This window comes from Cimex lectularius, unplaced genomic scaffold (assembly GCF_000648675.2).
Source record: "Cimex lectularius strain Harlan isolate CLEC.00 unplaced genomic scaffold, Clec_2.1 scaffold37, whole genome shotgun sequence".
Lineage (NCBI taxonomy): Eukaryota > Metazoa > Arthropoda > Insecta > Hemiptera > Cimicidae > Cimex > Cimex lectularius.
Window position 1 is genome coordinate 869,433 of NW_019392682.1, and position 25,058 is coordinate 894,490.

At 33.8% G+C, this 25,058-nt stretch overlaps 1 protein-coding gene and 1 non-coding gene across 4 annotated transcripts in view; both read right to left on the reverse strand.

Annotated features, from left to right (window-relative positions):
• LOC106665537 (ATP-binding cassette sub-family G member 1-like) overlaps nt 1-25,058 on the reverse strand; it is a 242,947-nt gene that overhangs the window by 153,055 nt on the left and 64,834 nt on the right. The gene's annotated exons all lie outside the window — the stretch shown is intronic.
• Nucleotides 9,219-9,291, reverse strand: Trnan-guu. The gene has a single exon. It is a non-coding gene; the product is annotated as a tRNA-Asn (tRNA).

Here is a 25,058-nt window from a genome sequence, read left to right on the forward strand (position 1 = left end):
AAAATGTCATAAAATTGCCTACATTGGCGAATATCACGAAATAAGTGTTGAAATTTACACTATTACGAAAAAGAAATTTCACTTTCATGACAATCGTCCACACCTCTATAGAGTTTTCCAAAACTCAAGTAGTCTTCAGTAATATTGATTTTTTTTCTTAGTTGAACTTAATCTGTTGGTCTCGGTCAATGACCAGAATCCCAGAAAAAAAGTCCAAAATCTGGTTGATCTTCGTCAATGAACAGAATCCCAGAAATAATCAAAGCCAAAAATTTGGTGGCCTTTGTCAATGATCAGAATCCCAGAAAAATCAAAGCCAAAAATCTGGTGGCCTTCGTCAATGATCAGAATCCCAGAAAAAAATTCAAACCCAAAAATCTGGTGGCCTTCATCAATGACCAGAATTCCAGAAAAAACAAAGCCAAAAATCTGGTGGTCTTCATCAATGACCAGAATTCCAGAAAAAACAAAGCCAACAATCAGGTGGTCTTCGTCAATGACCAGAACCCCAGAAAAAACAAAGCGAACAATCCGGTGGTCTTTGTCAATGATAAGAATCCCAGAAAAAAAAGCGAAAAATCAGGTGGTCTTCGTCATTGACCAGAATCCCAGAAAAAAAACAAAGCCAACAAATCTGGTGGTCTACGTCAATGACCAGAATCCCAGAAAAAAATCTTGTGGTCTCTAAGCATGTTAATAAATTTTAAACAGTAAGCCTCAAAACCTCCAAATAAAAAATTATACGTTATTCTTTAATTAGGTCGTTAACGATCATCCAGATTTTTGACCTTGATTTTTTCTAGGATTCTGTACATTGACGAAGTCAACCAGATTTTTGACTTTTTTTCTGGGATTCTCGTCATTGACCGAAACCAGCAGATTGGCTGTTTAGGCTGTTAAACTGACTAACAAAAACAGCAACGATAAGAGAACGAAAGTGATCAAAAACGATCAAACTAGAGGTTCATCACCCGGCAGACACAATGAGTAAATTTTACGTAATAAAGTTTCATGAAATGTCACGAAGAAAAAAATCATCGACCATATTTGAAAAATAGTCCAATAGGAAGACATCAACTTTATTGCCTGTGGTTACTAATCATTTGCATACCGTATCATTAAACGATGTTGAAACCTGTTAGAATTTAAAAAAAACCTGCCGGCATAGTTGATTTTAAATTATATAAATATGATATAATTTCGAAGCTTTAACGGATGCCTTTCACCTGCCTACTTGTAAATTGCATTTCTGACAGGTAAATAAAATCTAAAATAAAAAAATTGAAAGGAAACTTGGTACATCTAAATCTAAATATAATGGTATTAACATTAAGCGTATGTTACAACAAGTGTTGTTTACGACAAAAGCTGGAATTTTCATTTGTTTTCTTTAATTGTGTGGTGTTTTCTTGTTTGTTGAATGCGTATTTCCAATTAAACCGTTTAACACACTTAGCAGCCCACAAACTTACAACATTTATTAGTTTTTAATTGTTTCTACACGCTTTCCTTTGTACCGTCGACGATTTCAAGCGCTATTTTTTCCACGGCTTTCTTTTAAGAAAATTCCACTATTTTCCTTTCTAAACTAACATTTAAACAAAACCACGTTAATTTCTCAGCCGTTAGAACAATTGTTAAAAGATTTTGCTGTGGAATACAACCTTGGAAGGAAATACCTGTGGTCTTGAACTTCGGGAAAAATTTAATTGTTCCGGTTTAATTTAATTCTTGAGAGAATCTTTCTTTTAGCATTCCTACAATTTTTCCCATTACGTTTTTCTACTAGTAGAATAACTCTAAAAGTATAAACGAAGAATTAATTGTTGGTATAGTTTTAGCAATTGGTCTGTTTCACGTAAAATTTAGTCAATTATCGGTGAAAATTTAATTATTTGAGACAAACGGTAGTACACGCTGAACTTTGTTCATTATGCGTCCTATAGTTCCATTATGTTCTGTGATCAGTATATTTTACAATGCATATTAGTCGCACATGATTGTACAGCATGCAATGTCAATTAATATTAAAGATTTGGAAATAGATTTCAAAACAGGATATTGCATACGTATACATAGTGTGTCTTTACGTCTACATACGTGTGTGTGTGTGTGTGTGTGTGTGTGTGTGTGTGTGTGTGTGTGTGTGTGTGTGTGTGGGCATTGCAAATTTTCAAAATATATCCATATATGTATGAATAATATTCTTGGAAATTTAACTAGTAATTTTAAATAAGAAGCTGCAATGAGTGCAGAAGTTTCAACACGTCCTTCCGTACCACTTTTCCTGACGTACATTTCCTTTTTTGCATAACAATTAAAAGCAATTATATGGTTTGTAACAAAACCAGCGTCGTCCGGTTGGTTTTAATTCAAGTCATTAATGATTTTGATTTTAAATGGTATGGTAATTCGTGTAAATCATTACGAAACAAAACGCCGAAGGAAGGTCAAATCATATAGACTAGTATCGCAACTACCAACAGTCTCTAAGCTTTTCGCAAAGTTATCACTAAAAAGAATAAAACCCATTATAGAAAAAAATAAAATCATCCTTGACAATTTAGATTCCGAACAATAGACCAAATTCACCTAAATAATATAAAATCTAAGAACAATAAATTTTTTTCCTACCTTCCTTGATGTCACACAGACTTTTGACAAGCTCTGGCAAAAAGGAGTCATCAGTAATCTAAAAGGGATGCTGGCAAAGCACTACGATATTATCCTAACTGACAGAAATAATAGAGTCAAACAAGGTAGCATACTTGGTCCAATACTTTACTTGCTAAACACCAACTATTTTCAGACGATAGATGGAATAAAAATTGTGCCGTTTGTAGACGACAAAGAAGTGTTATAAGTTGGACCGAGCATCAACCACTCATCCATAATCCTTCAAAAGGCGTGTAACAAGATAAATAAACGGACAGAAAGAAAAAATTAAAAAATCTCAATTTTTACATATAAATTTAAGGTGTTAGTTGTATCAACCCCTCTTTTGCTCACGAATAATCTAGATCGGGTACGGTCTTGATTAAAAAAATTCAATTTACGTCAAACTGACTGGCAGTAACGATTGAATTTATTTTTTCATCAAGACCATACACTAATCTGTATTATTCGAGATATAATTTTTACAAACAGAATATTTGACCGTGTTACGTCTCTCAACATCGATGGAGTTATTATACCATACAGTAGAACTAAATATCTAAGAATTACATTAGATGATAAAGAGCAGGTGAAGAAAAAAAGGCAGAAATAGGTTTAAGGTATTGATAACTATGCTGGTTGATAGGACGCGGCTCCAACTTTACGATACTACATAACCTATTATACAAACAAGCCCTAAAGCCTATGTGGGCAAATGGTACTCAACTATGGGGTTGTACCAAACAAAGCACTATCAAAATTACATAAACACTCCAAAATAAAATCTTACGTAAAATGGTCAATGCACCTTGTTATCTCAGGAATAAGGACGTACGTATGCAGGGATCTTAAGGTACCTGAGGCCAAGGCAGAAATACAAAGATTTGCCATCTAATACTGGTATATCATTGTAAAATTGGCCTAGCAAGACCTGTTGTAATAAACAAAATGAAAAAATGTAATCATAGTTAAAAACCAATAAAGGATGGGGGCGTCGGTGGCCGCAACGATTTAGGCGTTGACACGGCGCTCATCACTGTAAGGTAAAGGTCCCGGGTTCGAATGCAGGGCCGCTAGATTCGAACACGACATACTTACAAATGGGTTTTTTTTTTCAAAAACACCGGCACCCTGAGGGTTTATATGACCTCTGCTGTTGCGAACCCTCGTAAAAAAGTTAATAATAATAATAAATCATGTGCAATGCCATTGGATATTTTTGTATGTTTTTACAAAGTTAAAGAACAAATCCGGAGGATTTTTTATGTTTTTTCGGAGCCTTCTGTTTTCCAATATAAAAAGAACAATGTGTAGCTTCCATTTTTCAAAATTGACACATGGAGCAATCCAAGTTTCGACATGTTCAATCCAGTACGCAACAATACCGAAAAATCCATCCAGAGGAAATTTCAACTTTTGCAATTTACAATAAAGGCCTAGAGGATTAGTTAAAAAAAAATACGCCTATCTCCTTTCAAGAGTCAACACATTAATGTCAAAGCTTGATCAATGACAGCGTTATTATAATTTAACGGTTGATTGTTAATAATACGACGTAACAATCTCGACCAGGATCCGATTGAATTCATTGACTAACGGGTTTGAAAACAAAAGCCGATAAAAATGAACCTTTGTAACTGTTTTTATTAAATTCTTTGAACAGTTTTAAATTTAAACTGACAAATTTGATGTCGTAGAATCGTCAAGATAAACCACAATTGTAAATATTGGACGAGAGAAAGAGTATTGTGGCCTTATCCAACAAATAAATCAAACGTAGCGAGCATAAATGCCCAGTGCTGTTTCGATTGGTTAATAACCTTAGTACCATTAATCACATTAACATCATTAGACAGTGTAGCTGGCTACAAATCAAGTCCAACTCCTTGAAATGTGTTGGTAGACACGATTTTCACTACGAAAACATATAAAACATTTCTTTTAGTTAATATGAAAACAGACTAATACACAACTTTATCACAAATTTTAATTTTACTTTTCCTTTTTCTATTCTACCACCTAATTTTTCTGAGCCGGTATATAAAACTAAAAGGATAAGGAATCCAATAATTATAATTAGCATAAAATTAATATTAAAAGTTCAATTAAAAAATTAAAATGGGGTTATTCTGTATTACTGTAACAATAGTTGTTTTGTACCCTAAAGTTTCTTCAAATAATCAGCGAACAGTAGTTTCTGCTTTTCTGCTTTGCTCCGAAAAAAATGAGCCTGCTAAGTCCTAAATTAGTCAACTATTTTCGAAGACAAATTAGAAAGAGTAAACAGTTTATAGCCAAGACGTTGGCATAAAAAATAGCCTGTTGGAAATTTTATAACTCATTTTATTCTCAATTTTCATTTTTTTCGATTTCTAATTTAAAAAAAAACAGATGCGAACCGATCATAAATATTGCAATGTGATATCAGATATCATACAAACATTATTTTTATATTTTCGTTTTAAAACAAGTTTTATAACTGGGGGTAATAAAACAAAATATTTACTGGAAACTGTCCTACTCTAAATTGAAAAAATTACAACAATAACAACAAAAATTAGAAACCAACGCGTGCGTGCTACTGCGCGTGACTGTCTGTCTGTAAATTGTGTAATTTATATACATATATATATATATATATATGCTNTTAATGTCACGAGCGGGATTCGAACCCACGACCTTCGGTTCATACGCCGCTGCTCTAACCACGTTACGATACCTCAAGTGGTTAGAGCAGCGACGTATTTAGCCGAAGGTCGTGGGTTCGAATCCGCTCGTGACCCTAGCTTTTTCATTTCAACCAAAACCTTACATAAAAAGATTAATTAATTGAAAGAAGTAATTTGGTCAATAGACTGCTAAATACAAGGTATATATTAAATGTTCATTATTTTCATTGATTTTTGCAATGATAATCTAATAAATAACAAGATTACTGTAGTCTTAATTCTTATAGAGTACAAATACAACCTGCATCATAATAAAATTTACCTTTCGGTGATTTGTTTTGTTTTTAAATTCAGCAACACCTTCGACAAATTCCAATATTTCTAATTGATCTTCAGCAATGTTGACAGAGGAAGTAACATCCATAATGGATTTTTTGATTGGTGTTTTCAATGTAAGAAAGTCAAAACAGTTTATCATAATTTACCAGGTTCCATCAGTATGCCTATTAGGGTTCAACCTATCAGAAAATTTTACTGACTTTTCACTAACTACAGTAGTTTAGCGATTAACGACATTTCATCACTGTTTGTTTACTAAGAGATTGACGACTGATATTGACAAAATTTAAAAAATATGTTTCCAGGGGAGAAAAATGATACCAAAATCTATAACTTGGTTTCAAATAATACACACAAAAAACCGGACAATGCAAACTTGTTTACTTTAATGGTGTTACTAATCTTTTAAGCTCTTTAGATTAAAAATAAAGAAAATCAGTTCAATTTCATCCTTTCCAAAGCCAACTTTTCGACTGAGTTAATGCGTTTAGTAAATTTTTTCTTTGATGAAACAATTTCTAATAAAAAATTCATAAAAGCATGGTTTTAAGTCGAGAAGATCTCGCCCGGGCAGATGCTTTGGCCAACGACTAACTTCCATTACATAGCCGAAAGTTAAGCCACCGGAAGACTTGATCGGAGAAAAGGTAGCTAGAAATCGTTTTATTCCTCTTACGGCACTACGGAAACCTCATTTAACGGCTTCCATGATAGGTAGTCAACTCCAAACGGTCTGTAATGCAAGGATGAGCTGAAAATCGTCATCCTAGTCCTTAGGCGTCCGGCATCGATTAAAAAGAAGACTTCGAAAATCAACCTTTCGCTTGTAGACCTGAACAATGGGAGCCAGTTCTCATTATAGATGAGACGATAACGTTTGGTTTATGGAAATCACATGACAGTGGAGAAGACGTTTAGAACGTTTTGCTTCATGTACCATGCGTGAGACTTTTCAAGTAAAGCCAATTATGCTATGGGGTAGAATTTCAAACTAATTCTGTGACTAAAAGTTGACTTCGTGTATCGTGACGAAACATATATTTCTATACAAATATTTACTGTAAGTAAATACGATCTGAATGTTAAAATAAGAAGTGAATTCTCAAGAGATCATAACAATTTTTTTACACTTAATTCGCGGTGATTACATATTATATTTTGCATATTGTTAGTGAGGGTATACATAAAAACTGTTAATGCGGAAAACATCAATTATCTAGAGAGATAATTACTCCACTATTATTTTACGTGAATCTATGTCTTTGTGTGTGAATTATTTTTCAATTGTTGTATGTAATTGTACATTCCAATGTTAAACATTACATATAAATTGTTTAGTAATAAATTATATTTATAATAAATACAATAGATAATGTGTGGCGTATAGTGACCGTTAGCCAATGATTATTTGGAGATCGTGAGATGCGGTCTGTTGTGACGTAGGTTTTAGAAAAACATTTTCTTTATCGTGCCAACGTTTCGATCTTCATTGAGATCATCTTCAGGGGGACATTGTTTAAATTTTACGAATACATGTATGATGTGAAAAAAAATACTTTGATTGAATCTAAAATTTTTTAGCATTATATAAATTCGATGTTTTTTAATATAAAATTTTCTAGCATTGTATAAATTCATTTTTTTATCTAAACTTTTCTACCATTGTATAAATTCATTTTTTTCACATCCTACATGTATTTGTAAAATTTAAACAATGTTTATAAATCCCAGGCCCTGAAGATGATCTCAATAAACAAAAAAAAAGATGATCTCCAAATAATAATAGGTAATAATTATTTTATGTATGATAATGGTTAGGGAACAAATTATTGACAGGATACGCATATTGCAAATTTAAACGGTAAATATTATTATGACAAAAATATAGATACCTATTATTTATTATTATTTCTAATGCACGGTCGCCTTCTCTTGGATGTTTTGTTTTTACAGCGATGACAAGAATTTTTAACAGAAATTACCGCAGAACTGCTTTTATAATTAAGGTCATATTGTGAAATATATGTATTTATGTTCAATCTTGCGTGCTTCCTTTATGACATGTTCATCGTCTGTTTTCTGTTTTACAAGCTCCATATACTTCATGGTTCATGACTACGAAATAACAATTTCGATTGACCCCCCGGGAAATTCAATTTTAACGGTACATCGACTTCATTTATATTCTTTTTCCATTGATCCTTCGCCCCACGGAAACGCTAATCTCAAACGACAACATATCATGTTAATGAATTAAAAACCATTGTTCCACCGGGCAAAAAGGGATATACAGGGTGTTCGAAATGCTTCCGGAGGTTTTGTGAACTGACGATTCACTTTCTGTTTGTTTTATCTTTAACAAAGGCTTTTAACAATTAAAAATAATTGATTAAAATTTAAAACTTCGATAGAACCGTACCTCTCATATAACATCCGTAACTCATCATAAACTTTTGCTTTGTTTATGTTAAAATTCTTATAATTATTTACACAAAATTTGAAAAATATATCTTCGATTTCCCACAGATTGTCTTAACGAAATTTATTGGCAAAGGGGAAACTAACCATAGGCAATATTATATGTTAATTATGAACAACTTGCACGCAAGTTTTCTTACTGGAGTTAACGTAGCAGCTGCGGTTACGCAATCTGTAACCGCACACCTTCATTACTCCATGTTACATCAAGATTGCTTCCTCCAGCATAAGCAATCCTGGCCTAAAAGTAGCATCACACCAGAAAACAATTCCTACCCACAATCGATAAAAACACTTCTAAAGTCGGTAGTGTCAAAAAAAACAATCAAATAACGCACACAGTTCAAACCTAAAAAATATACAAAAATTTATGTAAAACAAGCAAACATGATAGCATAAAGGAAATAAGTGATATTTACTATAATAAACAAATTTCTAGAAAAAAAACTAATCTAAAGAACAGAATTTATATCAGAAAAACTAACGTAATGAGAAAAATATTAGAAAGAAAAATATATACAACATTAAAGACAATAGCACACCCAATATAATCGAATATATTCACCAGCATACTAAAAACTTATGTACGACTTATTACACGTCGGCTATACCTAGATTATAAAAATTCAGGTCAAAAATGATAAGAAATGAAAAAATATTCACGTCACAATGAAAGAATACCCAAGGTTGACCGATTAAATGCAACAATCAAAGGGAACCATTAGAGCCACAAAAAATTGACCAGTGTCCTTCAAAATTCAAGTTGGTGAAAATAAAAAAATTAGGTTAAAAAAATATGGTAATAATAAATATTAAAAAACACATTAACTATTGTTTAATAAAGGTGGTGAGTACAGTCACTATGATAAAAATAACTTAGGTGTTATTGTTCGCAGAAACCAAGGTCAATAAATATTGCAAACACATGAATTTAAAAAAGTAGTAACCAAAGATGAAATACTACCAAAAGCACGATGGCACTAAAACAAATATGTTTCTTGATTAAAATAAAATATATTTCAACTTTCAATTAATTATTCTTTCTATGTAAGGTCTTGGTTGTGATAAAAAAGTCAGTGTCACGAGCGGGATTCGAACCCACGACCTTCGGCTAAACACGCCGCTGCTCTACCACTTGAGCTATCGTGACTTCGATCCTCTTGGACACTAACTCTCCATCTCAACCTACATCCGTTCGAATTTTCCCTCTTTTTGCCATTTTCAATTTTTATCTCAACCAAGACCTTACATAAAAAGAATAATTAATTGAAAGTAGTAACTTTGTCAATTGACGACTAAAACGTAACATGGATATACATATTTCAACGTTAGTGCCATTTTTCTTTTTAATTTTTTTTTAAATTATTATGTTGTTTATTACCGCAGCAGAAGGGGTCCAAAATAGCACAGCCAAGGGTTATACGATTCAATGCGATTTAAATTAAAGTTTTTTTTAGAGTATTTTAATGTATTAATTGTGTAATTAATTCTTAAAAATTGCAATGTATGTTAATTTATTAGAATGGATGTTTTATTAGCGTAAAAGGTTATGTTTGAAAGTTTAACCCCACCCCGAAAAATATCGAGTAGTCTGGGGTGAGTATGTGGCGTCTGGGAGTAAAAGTAATTTATTAGCGAGAATGGAGTGGACTCGACCTCGCCCCGAGGAAAATCGTGCACGCTGTGGGAGTGAATATGACCAGATTTATGTGTTTGCTTCGGGTGTTGTCTCGTGTTAATTTATTGGAATAAATGTAATTTATTAGCGTGAAAGGAAGGCAAAAGTAAAAACACGCAGAGGGCCGGCAATTACCTCATATATTTGCACCCCTAAATGTCCCACGTTTCTGTTATTATAAATTGCAATTTATTACATTTTATGAACTAGTAAACAAAAAGTTAGTAATTTCAATTGTCGACTTAATTGCTCTTCCATTTTACTAAATAATCTTATCAGGAGTTAATTTGAATATATTATATATTTTTATATCCAGGGTTGGTATTGTTGAACTCATAAAAGCATAAAATGAGCCAAGAGCACCCTTGGAGATTTATTTACGGCCAGCGTTTTTACGTATTTTAATCCCTGCAGAGGGGTCTGTGAAAAAAAAAATCAGAAGGCTGATCCTGGCGATTTTATGCTTTTATGAGTTCGACATTTCAACATCAAACCTAGATATATAAAGAAAATAAAAAACAAAGGAAAAAATGCAATTTTTTCTATAACCTCAATAAATAATAAAATAATAAGATTATTCTCGATTTATTTTATTCAAATACGATTTATACTGACAATAAATTTTATTTTCCAAAGATTAAAAAAAGAGATATAATAATTAGGTAGATACGATTCTCCATTAATCAGAGGCCAAAGAACTTTTCACACACAGCCTAGATTAAAATTTGCACCATTATTTCAGTGACAAATTTATGTTCATTTGTTTTCTAAATAAACGTTCTGGGACAAACCATTATCCATACTTTTAAGCGATTTTCCGTTTTCAAAATATTTTTTATAAACATTTTCTTTACATCCCCCTCAGTACAATTAGGATGAGCACTCGAAAACAGCCAAAATCACATTAACGTACATCCAAAGAAAAAACGCAGAAAATTAATTCCATTTTGTAAATTTTATGTGTTTCAAAAAGCGCAGGAGTTACCAACCAACATACAAAGCACGTTGGTTTAGTAAATCAATCTCAAACATGACATTTAATTGACAAGGTTGTTTAATTTGGTATACTGAGTTTATAAAAAGCGAAATCCAATTAGAGTTGTTTGGAAAACAGGAATTAAGGGTAACCAAACTAAAGCCATTTTTTTTCTATGTATTTAACATACGAAACAAATTAAAAAATATCAAAAAAATTGCAGACTTAATTACAACAACATGCTAACAAAAACGACTCTGCTCGAAATGTCAAAACGAATTAACAAAATTTTTGAAAGTGCGGACCAGTATGAACAATCTTTCGATAAATCTTTAACTACGGGTAAAAAGATTTACATGTTAATTTACAATCAAACGTCTATCACTTTTTCTTGTTGATAAACGTACTTGAAACAACCTTATCTAAATTTTTATATGATTTAAAGCCGGCTTGTTAGACAACAGGAAAGCGAAATTATTAAATAAATCAAATTCAAATATGAGACGTGATTTTTTGTTTAGTATCGTTCAAATAATGAAATTGGATGTCAAGGTTGATTTTTTTACATTCAATTTTTTTTAATCAAATGGAGATTTTTGTAACAAATAAAAATCCGGACTAACCACGAAAATTTAATGCCTTAATTGTTGGCAAAATCTGCTTTTCGCTAAACCTAAAATAGTTCACAGGGATAAATCTGAAACCATCAAACTGAAGACAAATAAATAAAAACATTAAACCAAACCAAATTTCCTAACAATCGTAACTGAAAGTGAAAAAAAAGCGGGAAAATGCGGACCTATATTGTATTTTAAGACCTGAACAAATCTTCAATTGTAGCTCAATAATTGTTTTGAAAAAGCATGAGTAAGTTTGACTAAAATATGTCTGACAATAAAAAAATGGTCGAAATATTAAAGCAAATGTAATCTCCAAAAGCATTGACAACTGACTTCGAAACAGCGAGAATATGCGGACCGATCTGGAACAATCAAGCTGCAAACAAATATGTTATACCATAACTGATATTTTAAGAAAACGCCAGAAAGTATTTAACCAATAAATGGCATAAATATTAAATGTAAACCTCTAAACAATTAGGTACTGACATTGAAAATGAGTGAGGAAATGCGTACCGATGATGATCTGGGATAATTAAACCGATGATCGAACAAACCTTCAACACTAGCTGTGCTTATTAACAAAGCTTCATAAATGTCATTGAAAGCCCCGAGACCTCATCATTGAGGGAAGATTGACTTGATTGAGGATTCAGTGAGAAGGAGGGTTGTCACTGGGCAACTCCTACGAGAGACTCAAATGAGAAAGTAGTTGTAGTTGTAAATATCAAATAAATGTAATTAAAAAGTCATAAAAATTAATTTTGAACATCCGAACATATCAATTAACAAACAGTCTATTAATGTTTGGGTTCGAAGTTTGAATGGAATAGTAAATAATTTTTTATTATTTGCTGGCAAATAATGAAATAAAGCATGTAATGTTCATCCTGAACAGAAAATATCAATATTCCAGGGTTTGTCTGGAATGAAACTTTGCCCGGAAGGGATTCTCAATTATTAGTAAAGGCGAGCAATTTTTTATATTTGTTGTGAGACATGTGCTCAATTGACGTGTAACAATTCCCATCTGGTGTTTTACAGAATGAAATAAATTAAAAATACAATTTGTATTATGGTGCAATTACAAGTAGAAGAGCCAATATAAGTAAAAGAGAGTTGACTACAAACACGAAAGTGAAGGTGTGATTATTTGATTGAAGAAAAGTAACAAATCTAGATGTATTTTTCATCCAAAACGCCCATAAAAGTCGTTTTATGACCGTTTAACAAAACAGTGGGTTTTTTTGAACTGCCTAAAGAACCCTGCGAATTTCACGACCGTCCTGCATCTCGCTAAAGAGGTCGAAAGTGACAATGTCGTCCATCCAGCATACAATTTACGACCAAGAAAACAAAAAGTCTGGCACGGTGTCCAACCCCCGCCCCCGACTCGCTTGATTCTCTCCACCCTCGCGGTCGCTTAGGGTGGTTCGACAGGAAATCGGTTACGTTCGCCACCCTTTAACGGAAGGGGTGAAATCCATTGTGCCACTCTCCCTCTTTCCATTTCTCACCGTGCCGTGGCCTACTATCGGTACAATTGGCGGTAAGACAAACACAAAAATACTATCACAAGTATAAACATTTTTTAAACGTAGGTAAACCGTAAAAATCACACATAGACTGAATACCGATACAATCCATGTGAATAACGTCATCTTAATTCAATAACCTGGCGATGAAATATAAACACACTATAAATTTTAGTGTGTCATAAATGTATTTGTGTATTACTTGCTAGTAAACAAACAGGAATTGTAGTCGTAAATGAATCCAAACGGCGTGAACAAAATCGTCGGAGATTCGTATTATGATTTTGTTTTTATGATCTAAGAAAACATAGAATACGATGTCTGATGTGAGCGCGTACCTGAATAAGGTATGTTGCGATGGGAAGTTAAGAGACGACTGGCTTAGTCCATATAGTCGTGAGCGAATTCGCGGCTCGACCCCCACTTGTGTCACTCTTACCCACACTTACATTCAATTTTTTCCTTTAATGTTTTTTCTTGTTTATATTTTTTTTTTCTTTTAATTACATCCTAAGATCATTGAAGAAACATTCCCCTTCTGGCAGTTATATTTACATTGACTAATGGAAAATTGTTTGGTTGTTTTTTTTACTCTGTACTATCATCATTGGAAATTCGGCAAAACGTAATGACCCAGTCCGCATGCATAATCAATACAGGGTATCAATTTTTAACTCGAAACCCCTTTTTTTCATCGTTATCTAAATACGATTGGAAATATTTTATCACTGCTCGTTCTTAATGAGCAAATCTGTTTGTGTTTTTTATGTACATCTACTACGTGTTAATAGTAGGGATGTAACACAGGATTTTCATTAAATGGCTCAACGTATCGAAACTATGTTGCAAATTGCAATAGCGTTTAATTTTTCAAAAAACAACATCGTTAACCAATATTCGAAAAATCGCATCAAAACACGTTTAATAATTCGAGTGAAATCAAACATTCTGACGTAAAAATGTGAAATCTTTAAACCAGGTCTTAACCTGCATTTCATTAAATTTCATTTGAACAACGCTGATGCTTAAAACCGGACAAGCACGGATAAAAAAGCACAGACGCAAACACTTATAAAAAGTCATTTCTTTTCTAATTTGAAAATAATAATAAGGGAAATTATGATGAAAATGAACAAATTGAAAAATATAAAAGATATTTCGTTTTCTATAAGTTTTATTTTTATTTATATTTATTTTCTATTGGTCTTCTAAGAGTCCAATGTCGTTTGTCCAAGTAGTTTCAAAAATAAGAATTAGAACAATCGGGGCGTCGGTGGCCGCAACGGTTTGAGAGTTGACACGGTACTCATCACTGTAAGGTCCCGGGTTCGAATCCCGCGGCCCTGCATTCGAATACGACATTCTTACAAATGGGCTTTTTTTTCAAAAACACCTCACCCTGAGGGTAACCTCTGCTGTTGCGAACCCAAGTCCAATTATATTAATTCCGAAATATACAAGAATTTTATATCACATGCTTATATTTTATCCCATCTCTTAATGTTTTAATGCATTAAAAACAAGATTAATTTTGTATTAAGAAAGGATAATTCTTAATTAATATTCATAATTAATTCCTAATTCTCGATCCGTCCGAAATCTACTGCTCAAGCCCTACACATTCCCATCCCGTCGCGTTATCGAAGATGGCCTCCAGACCTTGCCGCTTAATCACTAACACTGAGTTAAAAAGGGTTGGAAAAAAAGCCATTTACATTGTACATCTGAAGTACCACGTTCACTAATCGTAGAAACTTCCCTGGATATGATCTTCAATAATTACCGCCATCATTCTTCGAAACATCGCAAAAAACGCCATAGCCACAATGCAGGAGTCCTTTTTAGATGGCCCGGCTGAATTTCTCTTGAACCAATGACGCTATCGTGAAAAACTAAGAATTAAATATTTTTTAGCCCAGTTTCAAATTTTTACCTTTGTTTGGAGAAAAATTGTACAGGGTAGTACCTCAGACCCAGATCAACTTCAAATACGACCCTACACATCATGACAAATATTAAAGGATTTTTTAGGCTCGAAGCAATTGTACAGTCAGATTTTAAATTGGTGAAAACATGATAAAGTTATGGTAAAGTTTGAAAAAACGCATTTCATTTGTTTCGTTGTTATATAATTTGCATCTTCACTAAAATAAACGTTAATTGCCTTTATTGTTTACATTACATACACCTGCCCACCTGTCATAGTTTCGTGAAACGTGAAAACGTTCTTCCTTGCATCCTCTGGACATTTTTCTCCAAAAAAGGTAAGGTTTTCTTTTTTTGATAGCGTCATAGGTATAGGTTCAAGAGAAATTCAGTCGGGCCGTTTAAAAAAGGACACCTTCAATATAGGTGATGACTAGGACACTAGGGGCACTCCAGCCACAACAAGCAAGAATGAGGAAAGATTTGCACTTTCTCTGATTGGTCATACTTATCAAACTGGAGGATTTTAGGATCAGGTTAAGGGGAGAACTCGATCAGACAGTCGAGTCAGACAGATACAAGCCTGGTCCTACAAGGGAGCATTCTTGATCCCATTTCATTAATATTGTTGCCCTACCTGTAAAACCTAATACCATCATCACCAGTAATCCTTACGGTACCGCAATTTTGTCAAGGACAGGAGTGAAGATACCGATTTGCATTCACATACTTAGGTCTATACCGAGAGAGTATATTGACATGGAATTTCCACACAAGGCTTATGAGATAACAACTTTAACTTAATTTGGGCAATTATGCAGAATTTTAACTTAACTTAAACTTATGACTTTATTGCGACCTCTTCGAACAAACAGAGTTGAACTATGGGATTCTGCCAAGCTATCCAACATCCAGCGGATCCATCCTTCCAATCAAAAGTTATCAAACAAATTGTCAAGTTTCTTACTACGTCACTAACTTTATTATTCACAACGGCCTCAACATCCTTTTAGACAACGAACTGATCCGTCAGATTACAAAAGTCCACCAACCTCCGATCCGCTCTAACCCCACTGTTCCAACCCTTTCATCACATTGTCACCCCGAGAACCGCCATTTTCGGCTTAATCGTCGATGACATCTAGACCTATTTGCTCCTTAATCCTAAAACTGAGTGCCAGCATTGGTCGATTTCTCGTGGCATTTGTCTTCCTGGTGAAGCACTAGCATTAGAGTTAATCCTGCGACCGTGTGAAAAAACGTTTTGTGATCAAATTTTTAATATGTACTAATATGTTCAAGGTGCAGATAAAATCATTTTAAAATACATATAAATCAAACGTATTTTATAAATTTATATAAAACATTTTCTCACACTATCTTCAATTAAACAATTAGCCCAATTATCACCATCTACAAACAAAACAAAAAGTACTATCACGTCTGATAATCTTGACTAATCAATAATAAGGAAATGAAATTATATTTTTCCATGCTGTTAAATAAGTCGTAACCTGGAACAGTAATTAAAATGCATTGAACCTTTCGACAAAAACATTTGACCTATGAGAGGAAAATGTCGAGAGAAGTATAAAATTAAAACAAAAGGGGATTTGTTTGCAGCGTTGTTGGTAAAAATTCAAACTGACGACCCGCACAACACTAATCTGAATGTAACACATGGCAAATGCGATATCAGTATAAAACATCAAATCGGTCTCAAGTGACTCAAAGCCTATGGGGAAAGGGTTTGATCAGATGAAATAGGAAGTGAATGGGAAGGGGAGCTAGGTTTAGATAGAAGAAAAGAGGAAAAAGAAATATCCGAATGTGAAAAGAAGAGCTTCGGAAGAAAATCGGATATTGCAAACAGCCCTTCTCTTCTAATCCAAGTGTATATCACACATGACATATTTACACCGGGGTGTCAAAGACCGGATCGGATGCGATCTGCGATTTTTTTCCCGCGGAAAAACTGAAAGATGTGTCAATATTGTTCACTGACTAAAAAATGTACATCCTGTGGGAAACTTATAAGAAGATTATTGGGCGAACAACTAGACCGTGAAGGCTCGATTTTTAACTTTGAAATAGAAGTAAAAAATATATATACATGGATCTGTAAACACGTCCAGCGATTTGTTTTGCATTCAAAAACTACAAGGTTGAGTGTATTATTCGCTTAGTACAAAAAAACGTCTTCCTTGTGCAGATCAAAAACAATTTGTAAAAACAACAAAAGTATAAAAGACGATTTTAAACTTAGATCGTCAACAGACGCCTAAAATGAAAAAAATGATTCTCAATAATGATATCTTTGATTAAAAATTATGCAAGATCTGGGGAAGACAAATCTTTTACAAATAATTAATCTTTATGTAAGGTATTGGTTGAAATAAAAAGCCAGTGTCACGAGCGGGATTCGAACCCACGAACTTCGGCTTGATACGCTGCTCTATCACATGAGCTATCATGACTTCGATCCACTCAGACACCAACTTCCGACCTCAACCTACCTTTCGACATAAAGATTAATTAATTGAAAGATGTTATTTGGTCAATTGGACCACGAAATATAATGGATTTAATCAGTAAAACGAAGTATATCTTCACTAAGAGCTCTCCGTGGCCATTCCATTTGTCGCCGAGAATCAAATAGATTACACGACATTTGAAAAATGGCAAAAAGAAGGAAAATTCGAAAGGTAGGTTGAGGTTGGAGGTTGGTGTCCGAGTGGATCGAAGTCACGAAAGCTCAAGTGGTTAGAGGAGCGGCGTATTGAGCCGAAGGTCGTGGGTTCGAATCACGCTCGTAACACTAGCTTTTTCATTTCAACCAATACCTTACATAAAATTTAATTAATTGAAAGAAGTTATTTGGTCAATCGGACCACGAAATATAATGGTTTTTAAAAATATTTCAAAAGTGGTGGTAAAAAATTCTCTACCTCTAAATGATCTAAAAGTAAGTGATCTCAATCAAAGTAAGAGTTGGCTTAAGTATTGACTAAATTGGATCCTTCTTATAAATATATATATATATATATGTCGGAGATGAAATGGAATGCAGTGACGTATCTGGCTAACTGTGACGTCGTGACATAGTCGAGACAACGAGTGGATCACAAAGAAGAAGAAGAACAAAGGACAAAGTCAGTCAGTCAGTCGATCAGTCGTGCCTTTGTCCTCACAGCGAGAGCGTCGTCATAATTGTACTTAAATAAATAAACAGAGAGACAACCAAGTGAAATGGATCATTTATTACCCCGTGAAGACGGAGAGATTTCTCCTACATATATATTATACATTTTAGCACGAAATACTATTGAATATATTTTTTTTTCTTAATAAAAACCTAGAAAGAATATTTTGTACTTTTTAAACGCTTTTCATTACATGGATTATGAAAGTCCCCTTCGTTTATGAAGCTTTATTATGAAGCTTATTATGAAAGGCCATAAACAACTTCGTCCAAGATGCATTTGCCAAATTCCGGATAAGCTGACATGTCCGGAACGACCGAATGCATCACCGATCCGGAAAAGCCTTTCCTCTAAAATTTGTTCTGTGTCATAAACCAGATCCTCTCTGTGTGACGACCGCAGGAGAGCCACACATCACGTGCACCCCTGTTGATCTCGTTCCGAGGTAAACAAATCAACCTAGTTTATTGCCCTCCTTTGAAAAGAAAAGTGGACAAATTGTACTGACGCTAATTTATCGATCAAGAAAAAGACAAATTAACTATGACTTACAACTTTCAACCTTTCCCTAAAGTTTTGATCGACAAAACAGACAAAGATAGACAAAACGTTAACAAGAGATTAAATAATTTAATGTTATCTGCACTAACAAGTGTAGTCCTTCTTCCTTGAATAATCTAGTCATAATTATAAAATTTATAATATATGATTTCAAGGAAGCATTTATACCATTATGATAATTCTTATAGCGTTCTATTTGAACAATTACAATCCCTTGTCTTAAAATAAAAGACTTACAGTCTTAGTTGAACTTAAACTAAGTTATACAAGCGAGTTTGATATACCATTTAGACACTTCGAAACGGTAGTAAAAGGGAATGGTCATGGCATACTAACTCTCCGGGCTATTCATTGAAACAAAACTCGACTACAACCTAAACTACAAATTACGTTTGAAAGACGTGACATGCCGTACAGAATGTTTTATAGGAAGCAAACTACCTCTAATTCAAATAAAAAATAAATAAATAAATAATGAGTTTTAGGGAAAAGACAGTCTTGTGTTACTTAATTTAAATAGCAATCATTTGTTTTGAATCAATTTTATTACAGTTTTTGGCCTTTGAGTCTGATATTTGCCTCGCCATAGCAATCGGAATTTGATTTGGTTTATGAGTAATCGGATTTAAAGCCGTATGACAGAAACTATCAAGTTTTAAAGATAAACAGTTTATCAAGTTTTTGCCGTAATAGAGCTCAGACGTGAATATACATATCGAATATGTATTATCAAATTACCTCAAATTTATTGATTGTCAAAAAATGGATATTTTACCAATGGGCCACCAGGAAATTTTAACGGCATAAAAGTGTTATTTAGTCATGTCGCTTACGACTCTTTGATCGTGACCAAACTGCCAACACCTGACACATCATTTGTCAAAAAAAAGTCACAAAAGCTATTTAAAAGTTTATACGCTAAATTTTCAACCTTGAAATGACGAGATAAAAAGTTGGACATTTCTCAAGAAAAAAATTTTATCAATGGAAAGAACAAATACACTCAAAGACAAAAAACCCGGACTCGTGTATTTGTTTATTTTCCATAATAACTAGGTGTAAATATTAATAATTGACTTAAAACGTAAACACAACATTAATAACGTGATGTTTACCTTTGTAGAGGGTTAGAATTCCTTTTACACTCATTAGATTAAAATACAAAAAATCAGTCCAATTTCTTCCTTTCCAAAATCAAATGAGTAATTTTTTTAAAATTGGTTTGGGTGATTTAACTCCGCCCAAGGATGTGTATGACGTCTGGAGAGTAAATGTAAGTTATTAACGTGAGAGGAAGTGGTTGCTTATAACCCCGCCCCGAGGAATATCGAGTACTCTGGGGTGAGTGTATGAAGTCTGGAGAGTAAAAGTAAGTTATGAGCAAGAGTGGAGAGAGTTCAACCCCGCCCCGTGGAATATCGAGTAATCTAGGTGAGTGTATGACGACTGTAGAGTAAAAGTAATTTATTAGCGTGAAAGGAAGGGGTTGTTTATAGCCCAGCCCCGAGGAATATCGAGTACTCTGGGTGAGTGAATGTGACCAGACTTCCATTTTTGTGGTAATGTATGAATACGTATTGTACGTTTTGTTTTTATTCTGTATTCGACAACCTGAGGTACAAACGAGAGACTAGCATTCTAGGATATCAACGTAGTATATATTTGAAATTAGAGTGTCAGTAACCAGGTCGAGACGCTCAAATGGCCGCAGTTTAAAATAAAATACGCGTGAAAGAAGAGAAAAAAAAAGAAAAACACGCAGAGGGCCGGCGATGACCTGAGCTGTTTGTCGGCCTATAAACTTCCTAATTTATTATTATATAAAATTGGTTTCTTTGTTAACAATAAATTCAAGTAACAATTATGTTTTTTGTTAATAGCATGTTTTTAAGTTGAAAAGATTGCGCCCGGGCAGAAGCTTTGCCCAGCTATGGACGTATCAATCGTAACATAGACCTGGATGTGCCGTGCTCTACCATCTACGGTGGTCTACAGCGGTTTACGGCCACCGTAAGTCAGGAAGGTAAGGGCTGACCGAGATTTACGACGGTTAGGTACGATTTTTATTATTCTTATCGCACTACAGTGCCGTTATTTAACGGCTTCCTTGATATTTAGTCAATTCCAGAAGGCTTCATGAGAATACCTAGTCTATAAACTTCTCGCATCAGGTTCTCTACTATTGGAGTGGCATCGAGTAGAAAGGCGACTATTCGTAAATCAGCATCTCGCTTGGAAACTTAAACAATACTGTTCTCTTTACAGATGAGTGCCGTTTTGTCGAAGTCAGATGATCGGAACCGTGTATGCAGAAGACGTAGAGGACGCTTTGCTTCATGTGCCATGCGTGAGTAACAGCCATTTCAAAGACAGTTATGGTTATGGGATCATCCATGCCAATACCGAACCGATTATCCTACAGAATAGATCTTTGATTGCGCTAAGGTACATTGAGCAAGTTATGGGCGCTGTAGTCCCATTCGCTCCATTTATTGGGCACAACTTCGTGTTTGCATGATAACGCTCCACGCATTTAGCTCGCTGTCACCCATTACTTAGATAACTCATTAGTTGGATAAGAAGGGATTACCACACTCAATTGGCCAGCACGTCCTCCTGACATGAATTCTAAAGGGAACTTACGGGAAGTGATAAAGAGACGCGTTAGAAATCTTTCGGCGTTAAACAGGTTAAAACCATTCTTGTTGGAGAATGGGATTCCGTTTTAGAAGAAAAAATACGGTCGCTTATTTTTTGGATACCTAGGAGATTTAAGCCTGAGGAGGCAATACGAATTATTAAGCGTAAACTAGGTAATAAATAGTTAAAAAAATTTGAATCTATCAATGATATTCTGGGGTGTTTTGGTGTATTTTCTTCAAATCATCATAATTGAAACTCATGAATTTTTGATCTCGTTTAATTCGAGCTACGTGAAAATAGTTTTTGTTAATAAAATAAAAAATTCTCACGGTTTGTCGTTCAAAAGCCTTCAGGTTAAAATTTATTTGGGAAGTTTGGTATGTTAATTATTAATAAAATTGTACACAGAATAGATGGAAATTCAAGGAATTGCATCCAGAAAATGACCATCGTAATTCATTAATTGTTAACCGTGCTGTAAAAACAATCGAACTTTAACTCAAAATCACCGTATTTAAACGTTCATTTAAATAATTAAGCGCAAATTCTAACGCATTTAAATTAAACGTTTCGATTTACGTATATTATTGGTGGAAATAACAGTCCGTTACGGTTTTGCGGTTTCCATTCCGGCGGTAAGCCAAAAGCGTAAATATTTGCGTCAATAAATATCAATTTTGTTAATTGCCATCGACACAAAACATTAGCGGCGTTTATTTTCCATTTGAGCACATAAGCTAACACGCTCTAAAACCAATTTGGAAGAAAATAAATTTATTTTAAACTTGTTACTTATTATTCATAACAACCCTTTTAAATTGTATTATTGTAATATAATTTAATATATTTTTAACTGTAAATAAACTTTTTGTAGTATGTAAAATTATAATAAACGTGTGGTGTTTAGTGACCGTTATTATTTGGTGATCGTGAGATGCGGTCTGGTGTGACTTTGGTTTTAGAAAAACATTTTCTTTATAGTGCCAAAGTTTCGATCTTTATTGAGATTATCTTCAGGGCCTTGTATTGGCTGCATTTCAACAAAAAAGGTTCTCTGATTGAAAGAGATCTATTCAACTACAAATGGACACCAAGCAAAGATTATTCTGAAGGACATCGCCAATAATGAGAAGAAACTTGCATCGGCTCTCAACCAGAGAACTTTTTTGTTGAAATGCAGACAACACAAGGCCCTGAAGATGATCTTAATAAAGATCGAAACGTGGGCACGATAAAGAAAATGTTTTTCTAAACCTACGTCACACCAGACAGCATCTCACGATCTCCAAAAAATTGTTTTAAAGTTTGTATACTTTTGGTTTCTTTTCAACAATTTATTATCAATGACTGTCCTCAAGCAGACAGTTTAATTACTATGTGTCTAATTGACTTTAAAAAACTGTGATTGAAAATTATATGTAATATATTTAAAAAAATAAAGATTATAAAATAAAATAATTTAACAAAATATTTTACTACATGCATAGACATCAATGTAAAATGAATTTTGTTTCTCCCAAGTAAAAAACAAAATTATTTAAAATATTACCCGTAAATCCAGTCCTATATTTCACACTGTGATCACTTCAGAGCATACTCTCAAAATACTCACCAATATTCAAATTCGGCATTTTTAACGAGCAAAAATTATTTCAAAGTTGTATACGAATTTCGTCCGTCGTTTAAGAAATCCTTGAACTAGAGAACGCAATTGGGAAACAATAACTGATCGGTTCCTTATCTGTTTGTCATACTTAATCATAATCCCCACCAAAGGAAAACTTTACAAAAGATCATCGAATAAATAAAAGCGAATGATAGATAACCTTTCGATTGTCCGATTGGAATGTCGGGCACGTCCTGAATTTTATATTTTAAAAAATTATCAAATTCGTCAAAATACCAGCTTTTCTACGTCCACAAGACATTATTACCTGCGTTTTAATCTTTTCCAGCCAAAAATAATCTTCGTAACGAAATTCCTTCTGCCGGTTTTATTAGAAAGGAAAAGTGATAAATGTTAGCCCAAGGGAGTGGAAAAGTCTCAGATAGCTGTAATAATAAGATATGCCGTTTCTCTCTGCGGGTACACCACGATCTTGTGTTTCAGCATGAAATACCGCGAGTTTATTAATTCAAAGACGAAAAAAAATTAAAATAATGATGATTTGATAAAAGTAAACAATAAAAAGGACAGGACGGGAATATTTGATTTTCTCCTTACAAGATCAATATTCTTTATATACGTTTCACTGATACCTACAATCAAATTATACTCGCATTTTGTTGATTATTTCAAACTATATGTATTTTTTATTGCTGTATTAATTACAATTAAAATCATTTAGTGAAAGATTAACATTTAACTAACAATTTATTGACAGGACTCTTAATAACGCGTATTTCCTGTTCTGGCTATGCGGAGGAGCTTAACAGTACGAAACATCGAGAAAATAAGCGACCTGATTTGTTCTTGTGAAACAGAATTTCATTCTTCAATAAGAGTTTGAAGCTGTTCAGTGGTCGTTTGAGGCGAACGATATCTAACCGGTCTCTTTACCATGTCCCATCCATACCGTAACTGACTGTCTTTGGAAAGGCACTGACTCACGCTTGGCACATGAAGCAAACAGCACTCTATTTTTGTTTAAGTGGCCAAGCGAGATGCTGATTTGCGAATAGCCGCCTTTCTACACGATACCTTTCCAGTAGTAGAGATACTAATGCGGAACGTCTAGAATCTAGGTTTTGGCTATTGTCACAAAGCCTTCTGATGGCTGTTTTACAGCTCACTCTTACATTACGGACCGCTTGGAGTCATGCATCGCAGTCGACCATTACTTTCTTTTCGGTCTCGACTTCCAGTGGCCCTTAACCATATCGGAAGGTAGACCTCAGCTCACCCAGTAATGGACGCCTAAGTTCGTCGTTGGCCAAAGCATCTGCCCGGGCGAGATCTTTTCTTCTTAAAACCAAGCTTTTATGAATAAACAATTTCATCACAGAAGACAATTTAAAAACCAATTATTACTTCATTAAACATGTTGGCCCTGCAAAAGATAAATTTGAACTGATTTTCTTTATTTTTCATCTAAAGCGTATAATAGGATTATTAACACTATAATGGTAAACAATAAGTTTTAATGTTGTGTTTTCGTTTTAAGTCTTACTAATCTTTACACGCAGATATTATGTTATGTATTTAGTACTCACAATTGACAGTATTAATTGTTTGAAGTAATTACGATTTTTAACTAAGAATTTTTAGTTGAGATAAAAAAGTCAGTTTCACAAGCGGGATTCGAATCCACGACCTTCGGCTAGATACGCCGCTGCTCTACCACTTGAGCTATCGTGACTTAGATCCACATGGACACTAACTTCCCATCTCAACTCCACCTTTCGAAAAATGGCAAAAAGGAGGGAAAATTCAAACATTGTTTAAATTTAACAAATACAAGAAGGATGTGGAAAAAGAGAATTTATACAGTGCAAAAAAAATATTTTTTATATTCAATCAGTAGTAGTACTTTGAGTGAATATAAAAAATATTTTTTTGCATTGTATAAATTCACTTTTTCCACATCCTACATGTATTTGTTAAATTTCATCAATGTTTGTAAACCCCCCTGAAGATGATCTAATAGAGATCGAAACGTTGGCACGATAAAGAAAATGTTTCTCTGAAACCTAACCGACCGCATCTCACGATTCCCTAATAATCATTAATTTAAATAGTTATTATGGAAAATTAAGAAATAAATACCAGTGTTCG